The sequence below is a fragment of the Candoia aspera genome, chromosome 2 (assembly GCF_035149785.1).
Source record: "Candoia aspera isolate rCanAsp1 chromosome 2, rCanAsp1.hap2, whole genome shotgun sequence".
NCBI classification, from domain to species: domain Eukaryota; kingdom Metazoa; phylum Chordata; class Lepidosauria; order Squamata; family Boidae; genus Candoia; species Candoia aspera.
This window is the reverse complement of record NC_086154.1, coordinates 123,113,521-123,119,520: the sequence shown is the minus strand read 5'-3', so window position 1 is coordinate 123,119,520 and position 6,000 is coordinate 123,113,521.

Here is a 6,000-nt window from a genome sequence, read left to right as displayed (position 1 = left end):
CCCATCAACTGAGGAGGTGGGTGTCCTCCTCTCCCCCATGGCTCTAGTCCCCAACACCTGGTGACTGCAGCCAGGTCTGCTCATCAGCCCTCACAACAGCGCAGCTGCCATTCAAGACCAGAATTGAGCTTCTTTCCCTTTTACTCACTCTATATGTTGGCTCACACCAGCAGAACAGCAGCTATGCCAGGCCACTAAAACCCATATGCCACAAGGCAACTTGAACTTAAACCTCTTTAAATAGATTGGCAATATCAGAGTGGAAGATAATGCCACAAATATGGCTGGTTGAAATCACTTTTCTCTGTTGCACCAGTAGGAAAGCTCACAAATATCAGCTGAGAACAGGAGGAGGAGGAGGAGAATACCTTTTTTAGGTATTCCTGAAGAGTTAAAATTCAGCAGGCCAAGAACAAGTCAATGGAGAAGCTGGCAGGAGGTCACCCGTTGCTTTGGTAAGTTGCTCCTGCTGCCGCCACTTTTTCTCCTGAAGAGCCCCAGGGCAGCAGCTGCCCACCCAGCCACACTCACACCATGCTGTATCACCCACCTAGAGCTTCTAGGAGTGCCATAGCACACTTCTAGAGCTTCTGTGATCAAGGGAGTTGCAAAGAATGCATTCGGTTTCTTTGCATTCTCCCTATGTTCACTATGGATCCCTTTCATTCCTTTGTCATCTAATAGCCCAACCCTTCCCTGCCCTTAAAGCAATTCTTACTGCTCTCATTTATTTTTTTGCCATATAGTCTTCAGATTCTTTCTTTGCATTCTGTATTCTGTATTCTGTGTTTTATTCTATTTTAATTCTGTAAGCCGCCTGGAGTTACCATGTGTGAGCTGGGTGGCCTTATAAATCTGTTCAATAAATAAGTAATAAATATTATGTAGCTTAGACTTCTTCTGCTCCACATACACTCACACACTTCCAAAAATGCAACCTGTATGCTTATAAATAAAACACAAATATTACAGAACACCAGTAAGTAACACAATTTCATGTGAAAGTTTTCAAAAGCACATGTTTGAGTAAGTCCTAAACTTCTTAAGTGCATATTCTGTACTATAGATTCTATAGTAGGTAAGTAGTAGAGTTTTTTTACCAGATAGTTTTTATTAATCCACATTCAATATAAAATAATGTAAAATAAAATAAAAACGAACAATTTAACATACACAAAAACAAAAGAAAAACATGACACAAGAAAATGCCTTAAAAACCAAACAAACCCTGTAATTGCAACTATATCTTAAGTTCACCTGACCTTGTAAGTCTTTAAAAAAAAAGAAGCAGCAGCTTTCAGTTTTGACCAAGCCTATCCGATAACTTTTTCCAAAGGGAAAAATAATGTGACATTATCTAATTAACTGAATATATAATTTTCTCAAAAATTGATTTAGTAGTAGAGTTATGACATTGGTTTAGGCGCAGGATGCTCAATACATTGCACCCTTGGAAACTGAATTATTGTTAAAACAAAGGAGAGGGGACAGATTAACCAGAGTCAATTCCAATGTAAAAAAAGCCAATTATCAGATCATGAACAAAAATATATCCCAGCCATTGGTGCTGAGATTGGATGTTACATTTAAGAGGTAATGGATTCTAATAGCTTTTGATTATATAAGACTTAAACATAGAGAAACTCAATCCATAGATCAGGGTTCTCCAAAGTGGTCAATATTGATCCCCAAGGGTCAATGGGACTATTCACTGTTGTTGTTATTCATAGTACTATTAATTAAACTAGTATTTATTAAATTATTTTATAATTTAATAAATACTAGTTTAACTAATTATTTATATTTTAACATATAATAAATGTTCGGGGGTTGATGAACAATTTGAAATTTCATGAAGAGGCTGATGAACTGAAGAGTTTGGGGACCCTTGCCATACATTGTTTTCCAGTTCTGGTTACAGCCAAAGAAGTCTGACACCATTTCGCCTTCTTCATTTGCCTTCTTCTCCAGTTCAGTTACATGCCACATTCTTATCATCTACATCAAAACCCAGATTGAAGTACCTTCATCCTTATTAGCTTCCTCCCTCATCAGAATGGAAAGAACAGCATGCTGAAAAGGAGAACTTCTACTCTGCTCTTTAACTGAGATGATCAGAATGCCATTTTCTGCAATGTAAAACATACTTCACTTCTAATGGAACTTATTTGAAAGACAGACAATAATGAATGGATAATGAAGGTTGCTTCCATTTTTCATGGAGTGTGAAAGGGTAGCATTTTTCAGGCAACAACTCATACTTTGAGACTCAAATTGTTTTCTGAAATGCAAGTGCATGCATTCCCCTCCATGTTGTTGTTCTTCAGTCGTTCAGTCATGTCCGACTCTTCATGACCCCATGGACCGTAGCACGCCAGGCCTTCCTGTCCTCTGCTGTCTTCAGGAGCTTACTCAAATTCACATTCATTGCATCGGCGATACTATCTAACCATCTCATCCTCTGCTGTCCCCTTCTCCTTTTTTCTTCAGTCTTTCCCAGCATCAGGGTCTTTTCCAGTGAGTCCTCTCTTCGATTAGGTGGCCAAAGTATTTGAGCTTCAGCTTCAGTATCTGTCCTTCCAATGAACAGTCAGAGTTGATTTCCTGTAGGATTGACTGATTTGACCTCCTTGCAGTCCCAGGGACTCTCAAGAGTCTTCTTCAGCACCACAGTTCAGAAGCATCAATTCTTCGGCACTCAGCCTTCCTTATGGTCCAACTCTCACAGCCATACATAACTACTGGGAAAACCATAGCTTTGATTATATGGACCTTTGTCGGCAAGGTGATGTCTCTGCTTTTTAATATGCTGTCTAGGTTTGCCATAGCTTTCCTCCCAAGGAGGAAGCGCCTTTGAATTTCATGGCTGCAGTCACTGTCTGTGGTGATCTTGGAGCCCAAGAAAATAAAATCTGTCACTGCTTCCATTTCTTCCCTTTCTATTTGCCAGGAAGTGATGGGACCAGATGCCATGATCTTAGTTTTTTTAATGTTGAGTTTCAAGCCAGCTTTTTCACTCTCCTCTTTCACCCTCATCAAGAGGCTCTTTAGTTCCTCTTCACTTTCTGCCATTAGGGTGGTGTCGTCCACATATCTGAGGTTGTTGGTATTTCTCCCGGCAATCTTAATTCTGGCTTGTGATTCATCCAGCCCAGCATTTCTCATGATGTACTCTGAATATAAGTTAAATAAGCAGGGTGACAAAATACAGCCTTGTCGTACTCCTTTCCCAATTTTGAACCAATCGGTTGTTCCATGTCTGGTTCTAACTGTTGCTTTCTGACCCGCATACAGGTTTCTCTGGAGACAGGTGAGGTGGTCTGGTACTCCCATCTCTTTAAGAATTTGCCAGTTTGTTGTGATCCACACAACCAAAGGCTTTAGCGTAGTCAATGAAGCAGAAGTAGATGGTTTTCTGGAACGCTCTTGCTTTCTCCATGATCCAGCGAATGTTGGCAATTTGATCTCTAGTTCCTCTGCCTCTTTGAAACCCAGCTTGTACTTCTGGTAGTTCTCGGTTCATATATTGCTGAAGCCTAGCTTGTAGGATTTTGAGCATAACCTTGCTAGCATGTGAAATGAGCGCAATTGTGCAGTAGTTTGAACATTCTTTGGCATTGCCCTTCTTTGGAATTGAAATGTAAACTGACCTTTTCCAATCCTGTGGTCACTGTTGAGTTTTCCAAATTTGTTGGCATATTGAGTGCAGCACTTTAACAGCATCATCTTTTAGGTTTTTAAATAGCTCAGTTGGAACACTGTCATCTCCGCTGGCTTTGTTGTTAGTAATGCTTCCTAAGGCCCACTTGACTTCACTCTCTAGGATGTCCGGCTCAAGGTCAGTGAGCATGCCATCGTGGTTATCAGGGACATTAACATCTTTCTTGTATAGTTCTTCTGTATATTCTTGCCACCTCTTTTTAATCTCTTCTGCTTCTGTTAGGTCCCTGCCTTTTTTGTCCTTTATCATGCCCATCTTTGCACAAAACGTTCCCTTGATATCTCTAATTTTCTTGAAGAGATCTCTGGTCTTCCCCATTCTATTGTTTTCCTTGATTTCTTTACACTGTTCATCTAAGAAGGCCTTCTTATTGTCCTAACAGTCAGGAACCATGCTGAGACGAGGAATAAGTCTCTAGTGTTTTATTACTGCTACGTTAGACAGAAAATCCTAACAAACTGAAGAAGCGTGAGAAAACCCATACAGATAAACCCCAAAAGTCAAGGTGGGTCTGTTCTGTGTCTCTTTGAATGACTGCTCAACTCCTCACTACTACGCATGCGTTTTCCCCCCTGGATAGGGGCCCCCTCCTGCTCACCATCAGTGCTCATGACACTGCTATTCTCCTTGCTATTCTCTGGAAATCTGCATTCAGTTGGTTATATCTTTCCCTTTCTCCCTTGCTTTTCACTTTCCTTCTTTCCTTAGCTATTTGTAAAGCCTCATCGGACAGCCACTTTGCTTTCTTGCATTTCCTTTTCTTTGGGATGGTTTTAGTTGCTGCCTCCTGTACAATGTTACAAACCTCTGTCCATAGCTCTTCAGGCACTCTGTCTACCAGATCTAGTCCCTTAAATCTATTCATCACCTCCACTGTATATTCATAAGGGATATGATTTAGGTCATATCTGAATGGTCTAGTGGTCTTCCCTACGTTCTTCAACTTCAGCCTAAATTTTACAATAAGAAGCTCATTCCCCTCCACACATCATTCCAATTTTTATCAGATAGACTCTCTCAAATATGCAGAATTGATGTCAGTAATGCATTCCCTTCCTCTCTTTTTATCCGGTCTTGTGCTTTTCACATCTTAGCAAGATCCTAGACAGCAATCCCCTTTTTGCTTTGGCAGCAGTTTTCCAAATGCCTGTTAATAATCACACATCTTTACAAATAACTTTTCCATAATGAAAATAAAACAGCTGAAGACTGAAAAAGGTCCAGAACAAGGATATAAAAATAGTTCTCTCCAGTTTATCTTAATAAGCTGAGTTTCAGAAGGATTTTATAAGTACTGTATGCTAATAATTTCAGATGTGCAGTCACATCTGATAATTCAGATTTGGCAGGGATAGCTAGAAACTGGCTGATACCAACTCAAACTGTTGCCTCACCATCTCATTCAATATTGTCTATTACATGGATTGTCAGCAATGTTCCAAAATTTTTAGTCTTTCCCAACCAATCTCTTGGGGGGCCAGAATGCTTACATCTCTTTGACATACAAAGGTGAAAGGTGAAAGGTCCCCTGTGCAAGCACCGAGTCGTGTCTGACCCTTTGGGGGACACCGCTTTTGCAATGTTTTCTTGGCAGTCTATAGCAGGGTGGTTTGCCATTGCCTTCCCCAGTCGTCACCTTCCCCAGCAAGCCGGGTACTCCTTTTACCGACCTTGGAAAGATGGAAGGCTGAGTCGACCTGAGCCGGCTACCCGAGAATCCAGCTTCCGCTGGGATCGAACTCAGGTCGTGGGGAGAGTTTCAGTTGCAATACTGCCACCTACCACTCTGAGCCACACAAAGTTTTTCTTTTTCTTTTAGTCCTGCAGCTGAGTAAATACCCCTATACAAAACATAGGGGTATTTACTCAGCTGCAGGACTAAAAAAAATGTACTACTGATTGTGGGATTAACTGGGTTAGTATGATGCTTTACAAGCACACAGATGAGTAAATTTTAAATTTATCTCAGTCAGCTGTCACTGAGTATGAAGCTCCTAAATGTAAAAAGCGAACAGTTCTGGAAATAATTTTACAAACATATAGCTAAACATCAACCCTATTAACTTTGTTTCCATATAACAGTGCTTAGAATCTAGGCTATAAATAACATCCAGTTGGTTCCTTCTGCACATTAACTTTCACTTCATCTTTCATGATGGCTAAGAAAATGGAAGAAGGTGAATAATTATGACCCTGGAATTGTCCTCTCATAATGGCAACATGTAAAACATGAATAGTTATGAATAGTTTTGATTTCATTGTGCTGTGCTCCATTTTGC